We start from the raw sequence: 11,883 nt of genomic DNA, 5'->3' as shown, positions 1-11,883 counted from the left end.
CAAAAATGAGGAAACTAAAATATTAATTGTCTTTAGTTCAAGGGTTTCATTTTCTACTTACTGCTTCAAAGTTTTCCAGTCAAGCAGAAGGAATCACTTCTTACTGTACAAATAGGGTTTTACAGGATAGAAAACACTGCTATCTTCTCTGTCAGTTGTGAAAGATGTAGTTTCAAAGACAGACAGAGACACAGGTGGTAAGACTTGGAAGGAATTTTCATGCATGGCACTACTGTAATACAGCTAAACAATTCAGTAAGATCTTTGCACTGAAGACAGATTTATGTTCCCAGATTCTATGGTCTCTGGCATTCCAACAATTCCACAAGTTTTCTGCATTCTCTCTTCTCTAGGTCTTCATGTCTCTCCAGTAAATGTTTTGGGAATATCAGAGTCACTTCAGTTCTAGTTTTTTCAGACATATTGCCCAGTGTAATGTCTGATTTCATGATTCATTTTCTAGCTGTGCCACTCATTAATTGGTTACGTCCTAGTCTCTTTCATATACAGTACTGTTTATTGGTCAATGGTAGTTGACGCTTCTCCAAGTTTTTTACATAATTTCCTCAGTTTTCATACAATAACTTTCACATTTCTTTCTATTATATGGCTTTTTCATCTCATTCTAGTTAGAGATTACCTATGCAGTTTTCCAAACAAGTTCTTTCCAAATGCACCCACTTAAATCAGGAGGAGTTCAACTCCTCCCTGTGCTCACAGGATTTCCCATGTTGTTGTGGTTTTAATTTCAGACTTTTGAAATAAGCCCTCAGAGTAGAGAGACCTCTTTCCATTTTTTTAAACCATTTGGTTTTCGCTTTCTATTTCTGTGGCAGTGAAAGTACATCAGGTGAAGACAGGCTTTACATAGGCACCTTCCCAGAGTCTCAGGTGATACAGTCCTTCCTGGGGGAAGAAAAAAGGACAGCTATTATAGGGTCAGATTCTCCCTGGCCTTTGTACGGATGCACAGGGAAGAGGAGCACGTAAGGGACCTTCCTCCTGTAACTTACTCCACCCAAGGACCATGGACAATCATGATGCTTGTTCTTGAAGCAGCACAGAAAGTTTCTGCTAGGTGCTGCTGGGGCTGAAAATTGACACAAGAGAAAGGAGGACCATGATTCTGTCTGCCCTGCACACCATCCAGGCATGAGTACCTTGCACCCTAGCTACAATCCCTGAGGCACAATATTTTCTGCAATTCCTTCAAGGTTAGAGCTGCTGTGTACTGTCTCCTAACAGGAGCCAGCCTGTAATAAACATAATCTGGCCTTTAGATCATTTGCAGCAGCTGCTACCACCACCAAACTAAGCTTTTATATATATATATATAAAGAAAAGCTGCTGCTGCTGCATATATATATATATATATATATATATGAAATAAATCACTTATCTCTAGGCTTTCTTAAGGAGTTTTTAAAACTGCCCTACATCCACAGTGACTGCAGAGAAAATTAAGTAAAAATGGTTTTGTTACAGCAATTTTCTTCTCAGAAGAAATGCCAGAAAAATTTGCTAAAGCAAGCACTTCAAGTGGCTTATTAAAGAATTCATCCTACTAGACACACATTAGTATAATCAGTTAGACATAAAGAAAAAACTCAAATAATTGCCAGACAATTAAATAGGAAGTGTCTAGCATTCCTGTAAATTCAGTACTTCACAATATAACTGCAAGGGTAAATGTAAGTCTCTGTCTGACTTATATGGATATTTTTGGGCAAAAAACAAAGATTTCCAGGTTCAGTGTTTTGAATGCTCACAAATACTACTACTCTGAAACCTACTGCACAGAAATCAGACTGGTACATAGCAATATTTAACTTGAATTGTTACTGGATAAATTTATATTTAAGGAAAAGAGATGGAAATAAAAGGCCAGATTCACTGGTACATTCCTGCTGCTTTCTATTGTTCTGGTAATGCAAATGCATCACCAGAGCACACCAATAAATCTAGCTCACAATATTATTAATTATTTGTATTGTGGTAGCAGCTAAAGACCCCAGCCCAGAGTGGGACCCTCTATTTTAAGTACTTTACAAATAAACACTAAGAGACAGCCACTGCCCCAAAGAAATTACAATCTATATAGACAAGTGACACAAAGAGTAAGGAAAAGGGAGTATTAACCTCTTTTTACAGCTGGGTAACTGAGGCATAGAGAGACCAAGGGTATGTCTACACTGGAACTGGAGGAGTAATTTCCAGCTTGCACAGACATACCTGCGTGCTAAGAATAGCAGCATAGCCGCGGCAGGGCAAGCAGGAGGACAGGCTAACTACCCCGACTATAATACCACTCTAGGTACACACTCAGGTGGCTCACACTGCCGCAGTTACACTGCTTTGTTTTAGCCTGCTAGCAGGTATGTCTACCCAAGCTGGAAATTACACTCCAGCTGCAGTGTAGATATACCTTAAGTGACTTGTCCAGGGTCACACAGCAAGTCTGTGGCAGAGCAGGGAACAGATGTAGAGCTTCTGAATCCCAGTTTATTGCTTTGACCACAAGGCTATACTTTTTTGCAACATGCACTTGTTATAATCTCTCTCACTAGCTAGCTTTAGCTGTATAACATATTCACATGACAAGACAGCGGAAAAAAACTATATTTAATAGCTGAATAAAATGCCAATTATCTGAAAACTGGATGTTTTCAGCCTTATAATGTGCTTGTGGATAGTATACATGCTAGTAAGATTGATGGGGTAAGATTTGAAAATAAGAGATGGATGACAAAATGTTAACACTACTACTACTAAGTCTTCATTTACTTATGTGAAATGGGACATTATCAGAACATTTGAATGACTCACTACCCCTCCTTTGCATACTGATGTGAATGCAATTATGCTAAAAAGAAATACAATGTTACATGAAAATATAAACCAGCCATTTCAAGTACAGGGCAGAGATGTACTGGATATGTAAGACAATGAATAATAGGGTACACCAGTTATATTCATTTGAAGCTAATTGAGATATTGAAATGCTCTGATTAGAGCTGGCTGAGCCATTGTTTGCTTTGCCACAAACATTGTGATCATATTTGTTTGCATGGAGGTTTGGGAAGGAAATTTAGTATTTTGAGTAATACTATTTACATATTGGTGTATTCACATACATTTTCATCAGAGGTCCTTGCCTGGCTACCCTTAAGTGTACACAAATTACACACACGCACACAAAACTATATTAGAAGAACATTGTGGTTGCAAAGTCAAACACTCAAAAGTTAGTAAACATCAGAATTAAGGTTGTCCATGCGTAGTCTTTGTGTATGTGTAGTCTTTTAAATACATGATCACATACTAACTTTTGAGTGCTTGACTATGAATCATTAACCTCTTTGTGTGTGTAATAACTAGTGAGGGAGACATATGAAAGTAGATAGCTAGCAGAAAAGAGAGACTAGTAAATTTAATCATTGCACTTGATAAATGTATGAACTACCGTATATAGAATTGGGAGACATAATGCAGGAGGTTCAAGAACATCCGTACTTCACCACCAGACAACTGGCACAGAGATTGTGAATTAAGGGGTCAATCATTCCTATTAGGCACTGGGATGCATTAGGGTGGGTGCAGAGCTGCATCACCCCAGCTCATTAGCTCCCCACTCCCACACACAATCTCTTTCTCTTCTCAAATGTCTGAGAAGGTCAAATCCCTTATGAGCTGTTCATGCACTCCTCCTATTTATAAATTGCAGATTATGAACTTAGACATTGAGAAGTTAAGGAACTTGCCCAATGTTACTGATCTGTGGCAAAGCAGAGAGTTGAACCTGGGTCTTCTAAGGCCCAGGCTAACACCCAAACCACTGAACCATCCTAATTGCTTCGTAATAATTTATCTCTTTCTACAGTAACTTGTATGGCCTTGCTTCTGGTAAATGTATGTGTTGTTATTCCTGTATATAGACATACTAGACACATTTAATGCAGTAGTAAGATGTGTTGCTTTGGTTGCAAGGTGTATATTTTACAGTGTTCCAGCTAGACAGCAGTAGATTAGAGATTGGCCCATTGTCTAGCTAAAGGTATCTTCTGCCAGCAAATATATCCTAGTCTTTATCTTCTACAATTTATTTCACAATAGCAAAAATTTTACTTGTGTACTATCTTTCAACCAGATTAAGGTTCTAAGGGGGATTTTTTGAGAGAAAACAGAATAATTTAAGAAAAAAAATCAAACATTAGCAGGCACGTCCCAGTGCTGTCCCTCAGTCATCATGTCACCTCTCAAAAACAGCTTATTCAAAGTCAGGAATTGTAACATCTTACCTGCAGACATTACATAATATCTATTATGCTCGAAAACAACCACACAGCAGTGTGCTGATCTTTACCTCAGTCCTTTTTTGTCTACTGTCTCTTATCCCAGATGTTCATTGCTATTTTGTCCTGGACTCCATAATTGTGCTTTCCAAAAACTTTATCCTGGCTACATGCCTTTTTGCAGATTTGGTATCCTGTTATAGAGAAAAAAAATAAACTGTGAAATCATGAATGCCACTGAATGGCAAGAATAAAAACATTGTCTGCATGAGAAACTGAAACAAGGCAACTTAACCCCCGCATACTCAAACCCCCTTCCTTTTTAAATTTTAATTTTTAAGCAATAAAAGGTTATTGAAAGGTTCCAACAGAGCTGGGCAAACTATTCATAGACAAAAAACAAAACACAAAATGTTGATGACCTTTGACTTTTTTTTCCTATCTACAATAAGTTCGCAATAGACTCACTTTCACAAAATTAGTTTACTATTTGTTATTGTTTATTTACATTTCATAACAATTTTCAGCCTATGGATTGCTTGCACTTGCTACATGTATTCAGCATTACAACTGTGTGATTAGTCACTTCAGGCAGATGGTGTTATTTCTGTTCATTACCTGTATGTGTGTAGCTGAAGAATGAGACAGCATGATCTGGTCACTGGACCTTTGGTTGTCAAGGAGTGCATGGCAAAAGCTTGTCAAACTCAGTGCCAGGGCATTGAAGTTTCAAAGGACATTTTAAAAGCTATTCCTTTCCAAGACCCTTGAGTCAAGTACTGTCTGAGCCATCACTGCAGAAAATTAAGGCTAATCCAATATTATCATTTGGGCTAAGATTTAAAATTAAATTTCTCTAAGTGTCTGCCTATGTATGTATGGCACTTAGGCTCAGAAGCAAGGGGCTTTAGGTGTTACTATAATACAAATAATAAATACATCATTCACACAGAGTATTTCTGTTCAGCATATTCAGGTGATGTATCAACTCCAAAGGGTGTGGTCAGATCCTTCCCCATCCTGGTTAATTGTCTATGGCTGTGCTATTGCTCTGGCAAGGAGTTTGAACAGCAATGATTGAAATGTGTTGTCACATACCCATGTCAGTTTCATTTAATTTAACTGTGAAAGGACTCTGTCCTTTGCCTTGGGGAACACATGGCCTGTTGCGCTGTGCTGGTATTATGTCCTGTGTCCAGTCCCATATGCATATTACATCCAAAACGCTGCATTAAAATAACAACAATGTAGCAAAGTCAAGCACTCAAAAGTTAGTAAATGCTAGATTTAGGGTTGCCTGTGCAACCTTAGTTCACTCGCCTTGTGCATATGATCTTTTCCATAGGACTGAGAGAGTAGTCATTCAATTTTTTTATTTTTATTTTCCTCATTCAAGGTGTGACCCCTCTGCCTTATGTAATGCACTTAATCCAAATGCTGCACTGACCACAAAAACTATTAATTTCCTCCTGGGGTTTCTATAAGACTCTCACCACATTTTCCAAGTGCTTCACAAACAAATTCATTTATCTTCACAATACCCATGTGCGGTCAGGGGCTATCATCATCCCCATTGTACACGTGAAGAACTGAGGCCCAGATTTGTAAAGTTACTGAGGGGTTGCTGCATCAGCATTGCAATGACAAACTGATTGAGGAGCACAAATCTCATTTTCAAAAGGGGTTTAGGCATTTAGGAGCCTAAATCTCATTAACAGTCAGTACAATTTAGACAGCTAAGTGCCCAAATCCCTTTTGAAAATGAGATTTGTAGAGAAGGCAGTTAGGCATTCCAACTCTAAACACAGCAACATCTCAATACCTTCAAAAATCTGGGCTAAAGAGATTAAAGCCAAAGTTGTGAAAAGTGTCCACCAATTTTGGGTGCACAGTTTAAGATCCTTAGGTCCTGATTTTCCAGGTTACTTAGCATTTTATAGCACTGTATATGTCTAAATCACAGCTCCGATCAACTTCAGTTGAAGCTGTGAGCAATTCTGACCTGGGCACCAGCATGGAGAGTGCAGGAGGGACAGTCTCCCTGCTTGTTTCTAGCAACTCAATTGCCCTTGCTGCCGGGAGTACATCCTGTTGAGTACCTGAAGCCTGGGCTGGAGCATACCTAGTACCAAATGAATCTTCTGCAGATTTAGCTGCCAAATTCTAGCATGTCCCTACAGGGCATATGCAAATATTTTCCAGAGGCTTATAAATAGGCTGAATTTTCATGGGAACAAGAGGCACATCCCTATCACTAGGGGGTCACTCACAAGCAGTGACGTGCTAGTGCTTCTCAACAAAATAACTAAGACCATTTTAAACATGGGAAAAACAGTGTATTTTCCTTAATCTTGTTCTTGAAAATGGCTAAAGTATTTTAGCTGAAGTATTAAAAAAAAAACCTTCAACCCGAGGCAGACACCTAGCATGACAAATCTTCAGCCTGAGGGGTTAGTTTGGCAATGGTATAAACAACTGAGAAGCAGGTCTTATAATGGGAAGCTTAAAGCAACTTTATAGGCAGGGCTACCAAGTCCTCTTATAATATATCTACCAAGTGCATTTATTCAGTTTACACACACCCAATTTTCTGTCACCTATCATCAAAGTCTGACCCAAATAAATATTCTGTTCTACTTGAGAGGGGAACAACTGAATCCCGTTAATAACCTCTGCCAAAGATGTGCTCAAGGTCTGGGGAGCATGTCATCAAGTCTCTCTCTGTGTCATATTAATTAAGGTTTGAACTAATTATAAGCGTCTTTACCAGTCGTCAGCTCACACAACAAATGAGATGTAGCAGTGGATGAAGAAAGGAGTCTGCTAAAAAAGATATTTAGATCTTGTGCAGCCTCCAGGGATTAGTCCTAACACAACCACCACCAACATAGCTTCATTTTTTAGTCTGAAAAGGGAAGAGCAGGAAAGAGGCAAAGATTAAGGGCCGGTCTACACTTACAACCCTGCAGCAATGCAGCTGCATTGGTGCATCTGCACCACAGTAGCAGCTTCACTGAAGAACTACAATGCTGACAGGAGAGCTTCTCCCATCAGTGTAGTTAATCTATCTCCACAAGAAGCAGTTGCTGTCTATAGCAGGTGTTAGATTGATATAACTGCGTCACTCAAGGGTGTGGATTTTTCATACCCCTGAGCGATGTAGTTATTCTAATGTAAATTTGTAGTAGAGCCCTGCACGGGACTTTTTTTAGTCTTACTCCCACACACACCTGCCTGTGTTTTCCCCAGGAACTGAAATTAGGGGGAGTGTTCAATTATACAGGGGGAGGGGAGAGGACGAATGAGGGGTGAGACCATGAGGGAGAAGGTGGGCTATATGGTACCAAAGTAAACTGAAAAATATTTATTAGATTTAACTCATGTTTTAAAACCATTTAAAACCACAAATTAAAGTTGGCTACACAAGCCTACTATGAAGCACTATATCTCCATCCTTCTAGGCTTCTTGTTGTAATTTTGCACAATTCTGTTAATGAAGTTCTTGAATGCAGTGCATTCATCTTTGGTGGCTTTTTGTGTGTCCTCTACTTCCAGTCCTTCATGATATGCTCACGATCAGACAGAAGGCAACTTCTTTCAGACAACAACATTCTGTTCAAGGAGGAAAAAGAACGCTAAGTGTAGCTGTCATGACTGGGAGTAGAAAGACATGAATTCCTACTTCTTTCATCCCAGGAAACATAGCACAAAGTTTAGGTTGAACCACTAATGATGTTAAAGAATACGTTGAAGTCAAATCTTCATTTGTTAATCATATAATATTCTCTCTTCTGTCCTGATCACATGGTAGCCCCATCACTCCACTCAACTGTCGATGTTTTATAAGACAGGCCTCTGTAAAAGCTATGTGGAGGTTGAACAGAATCCAGAAGTTGCTGTTTTAGAGTTGTAAGATTCAAGTCTATGTCCTTTACTTTTTCAGCTGGCTTAACAAACACTTCTTGTCCTCTTCACTTACATAGTCAGAATAAGTGCCTCAATTAGTCAACTTCTGAACTGAAGTCTTTGCTTCTTCTAGTATGTTTTCTCTCTCTGATTGATCCAAATGTAGCTTCTATTGTTGGACAGAGATCTACTGCTGTTGTAACAGATGCCTGGATGGCATTGTTTAATGACCCAAGTGGTTTCATCGGTAGACTTACAAGAGAGAATGGTGATCGTCTTCTCTGAACTGAGTAGGAAAAGTAGTCCATCAACCTCACTACTTAGATCCATCCCATCTCAGTAGATACTTTCCAAAGCCAATAATAATGGGTTGCAGTAATTTTAAGACAACAGCCAAGGATCACTTATGAGAAAGCCAGTGGGTTTTCCCAGGTTGGACTAATTTTAACTTCAGTCCTAGTTTATCTTCTGTGTTTTCCAAGATGTTCAGTCCTTTTGGATTCTTGCTGGAAAAAAGCATATAACAAAGACATAAAATGTATGGCTTTTTTAATGTCTTTTGAAGATTCTGAAGCTCAAACTAGTGCTAGTTGGAGTAGATGGCTTCTGCAGTGTGTATAGCAGAGATTAGGTTTACACTTTTCTCTGAGCAAAGCTTGTACTCCACTATGTCTTCCAGAGAAGTTTGCAGCTCCATCAAATGCACAAGCAGACAACATTTTGGGGTTCCATTTACAAGCATTTAACTCCTCTAAGATGTAGGTTGTCAGAAATGCACCCGATGTGTCTTCTATAATCTGAACATCTAGAAATTCATCTACTGACCTCCCACTGACATCAAGTTAACATAGGGAATGACTTTATACTTGACACCTATTTGCATAGGTGCATTCATCAGCCATGTATGCACATTTTCTGAATGCGGTGAGAGTTCTTCCCTTTTTCAACTGCTCAGTCTTTCACTGTTGCACTGCATGCTTCTAACCAGTCAGTTGCATTTCTTGCAGAAAGATAGTGAGCATTTGCTGGTCTTCATCAGAACCAATGTCCAATTTCAGGATTAACAAATGACATTGCACTTAACATTGGCCTCCAGTTTGTAGTGGGTGGTATCTCTTGCTTAAATAGAAAGTACGATGTGACAGCCATGTTTGTTGCATAAACTGTGTTGTCTCTCAGCATTTTTAACAGCCTCATTAAGTACTTCTAAAATTGGCTTTGACAATGACTGCTTAGAAGGCTTTCTGCATGTCGATGCAAACCAGAGGATTGATGTTTTGCAGCCTTTTCACGTAGTTTGTCAGCACTGACTTTGGTGATTGGTCTGGCAAACTAAGCTCCTCCACTTTTACTATATAAATCCAGGTATGCTTACATCTTAAATACTGCATGCAGTTCTGGTTGCCCCATCTCAAAATAAGATATACTGGAGTTGGAAAAGGTACAGAGAATTATAACCATAATTCTATATTTAATTATATATTATAATTATTATGGTGATTCTTTGACAGGGTAACAAGCTTTGTGGATAGGGTGGAAGCAGTAGACATGTTATATCTTGATTTTAGTAAAGCTTTTGATACTATCCCCCATGACCTTCTCATAAATAAACTAGGAAAATAAAATGTAGATGGAGCTACTATAAGGTGGGTGCAAAACTGGTTGGAAAACCTTTCCCAGAGAGTAGTTATCAGTGGTTCACAGTCATGCTGGAATGGCACAACGAGTGGGGTCCTGCAGGGATCAGCTCTGGGTCCAGTTCTGTTCAATATCTTCATCAATTAATTAGATAATGGCACAGAGAGTACACTTATAAAGTTTGTGGATGATACCAAGCTGGGAGGGGTTGCAAGTGCTTTGGAGGATAGGATTAAAACACCAGCCAAAATTGATCACTTGGGCAACACAGCTCTGTCTGCTGGATACCTAGACTGATTAGGTGAGTTCATGTAAATACAGTCTTGTCTTGAAGCTTTTCCTCCCTCACCCTCCAGCTGAGCGCTAGCTGTTGGGAGAGCTCATTGAGACCTTGCTTACAAATCGTAATTTGAAATTATTAGGTTGGCCAACGTTGCTGAAATGAATGCACCAACATTATCATAAAAAACAACAGCTGTGTGAGGAAGCTAGTCTTTGTTCATACTTTTCAAACCTATTATACTTTTTCAGGTACAAATATTTTATCATATACTGTATGTGCTTTTAAAGTGTGTATTAATGTTTCAGTTTCAATTAAAGTTTCCAACCAATGATTAAATTGGCAACACTGTAATGTCACTAGTTGACCACTGGGGGTAGGGGGTTGTTGTGGAAATTCAAGGGGAGTGTAGGGAAATCCCTGACTCCTGCTATTCTGGCACTGGGTCCTGCAGGACACACAGGATCCCAGTCCTGCTGCAGGGCTCTACGATAGTCCTGCTCAGGGCTCTAGTATGTAGTGTAGACCTGCCCTACATCATTTTTCTGTCCTCCTCCCCATCAATCCCAAGGCTAGCTGGGAGACAAACCATCCCTCTGCACACGTTCAGGCATCCCATTAGCTCTTTCACATCCACCAGCTTGTAATATCCCCTTGGGAATCATTACACTAGCAAGAAACACCCCCATCCTACCACTATCATGCCACTAGCATATTCCCTATGCGATGGAAATTCCTAGCTGTCCTTTTTAGCGGCATGCTGTGTAGCTCAAGCAATGCTAGCAGCTGGACTGGAGAATCAAAAGCTGGGAAGAAATAAAGGAGGGTGGGGGATTCTTGTTCTTATCCAAAAAAGGAGCTTCATGTGAATTGTTTAACCCTTCAGCAGGTGGTGTTGGCAAACAAAAGGGCCAGCTTCAATATCTAGGGATTCTTCTTACGATTTATACACTACTACCATCACAAGACCCCATCCCAAAACCTGGGAAAAAATAAAATACCCTTCTTGTGACCCTTAATAAGTAGCATTTCCCCTCTCACAAGCAGAGAGTCTGTGTATGAAATAAGGAAAACTGTATTATAGAGAAAGACAACACAGCATTGATTTGGGAAAACACAGCAACAATAACTCAACAATATATTTACACAAACAACAAATATCCATCCCTATAGTATCTCTGGCAGTAGGCTGTCACCTCAGTTTCCCACTTACCAGTGTCAGTGTCTGATGTCAGTGTCTGATGAACAAATGTCGCTTTAATATTTCACTTTCTTCCTTCCCTCTGTCACACCCCACTCATGGTTTGTTTTCAATGGTTAGTGAAGTCCCAGAGTCCAAATGAGTTCACTCAGGCAGTGCCCTTACCAAAGTTCTGTTAATGCGCTCCATGGCTTCAGTGAACAGCCGCATCTCTTGCCATGCCATCACCTCTTCACCTGTCTGTGTCCAATCCTGATGCTCCATCAACTAACTTAGCTGTAATGATTTCAGCTTTGTTGATGCTGGATATGGAGGAATCTCAGTAGAGTTTGCTCAGCTCTGTTGCTATCCGATGCAGCTTCTGTGAAAAGCTGGTGCTACTGCTTCACAACATTGGAGAAAATGTATTAATGGCATATAAGACCCTAGAGCAGAATCTCTGCCATCATGGATGTACTCCTTGCCATAAGGTAGAACTCTGTCACCCCTTTGTCTGGCTTGTGTCCAAGCTCCATTATACAGTGGTACAAGACTAAGGCTTTGTTTATGGTTATGGTGACCCCTCA

The 11,883-nt window shown here is 39.7% G+C and overlaps 1 long non-coding RNA gene across 1 annotated transcript; it reads right to left on the bottom strand.

The window, feature by feature from the left end:
• Positions 1 to 336: 336 nt before the first annotated feature.
• Positions 337 to 11,604, bottom strand: LOC123362772. Its single transcript, XR_006576557.1, has 3 exons — positions 11,483 to 11,604; positions 4,364 to 4,486; positions 337 to 906 (listed from the first exon to the last, which is right to left on the bottom strand). It is a non-coding gene; the product is annotated as an uncharacterized LOC123362772 (long non-coding RNA).
• Positions 11,605 to 11,883: the final 279 nt, after the last annotated feature.

Source organism: Mauremys mutica, chromosome 2 (assembly GCF_020497125.1).
Source record: "Mauremys mutica isolate MM-2020 ecotype Southern chromosome 2, ASM2049712v1, whole genome shotgun sequence".
In the NCBI taxonomy this organism is placed as follows: domain Eukaryota; kingdom Metazoa; phylum Chordata; order Testudines; family Geoemydidae; genus Mauremys; species Mauremys mutica.
Note: the sequence above shows the minus strand (reverse complement) of the source record. Positions and strands in the feature narration are given on the sequence as shown.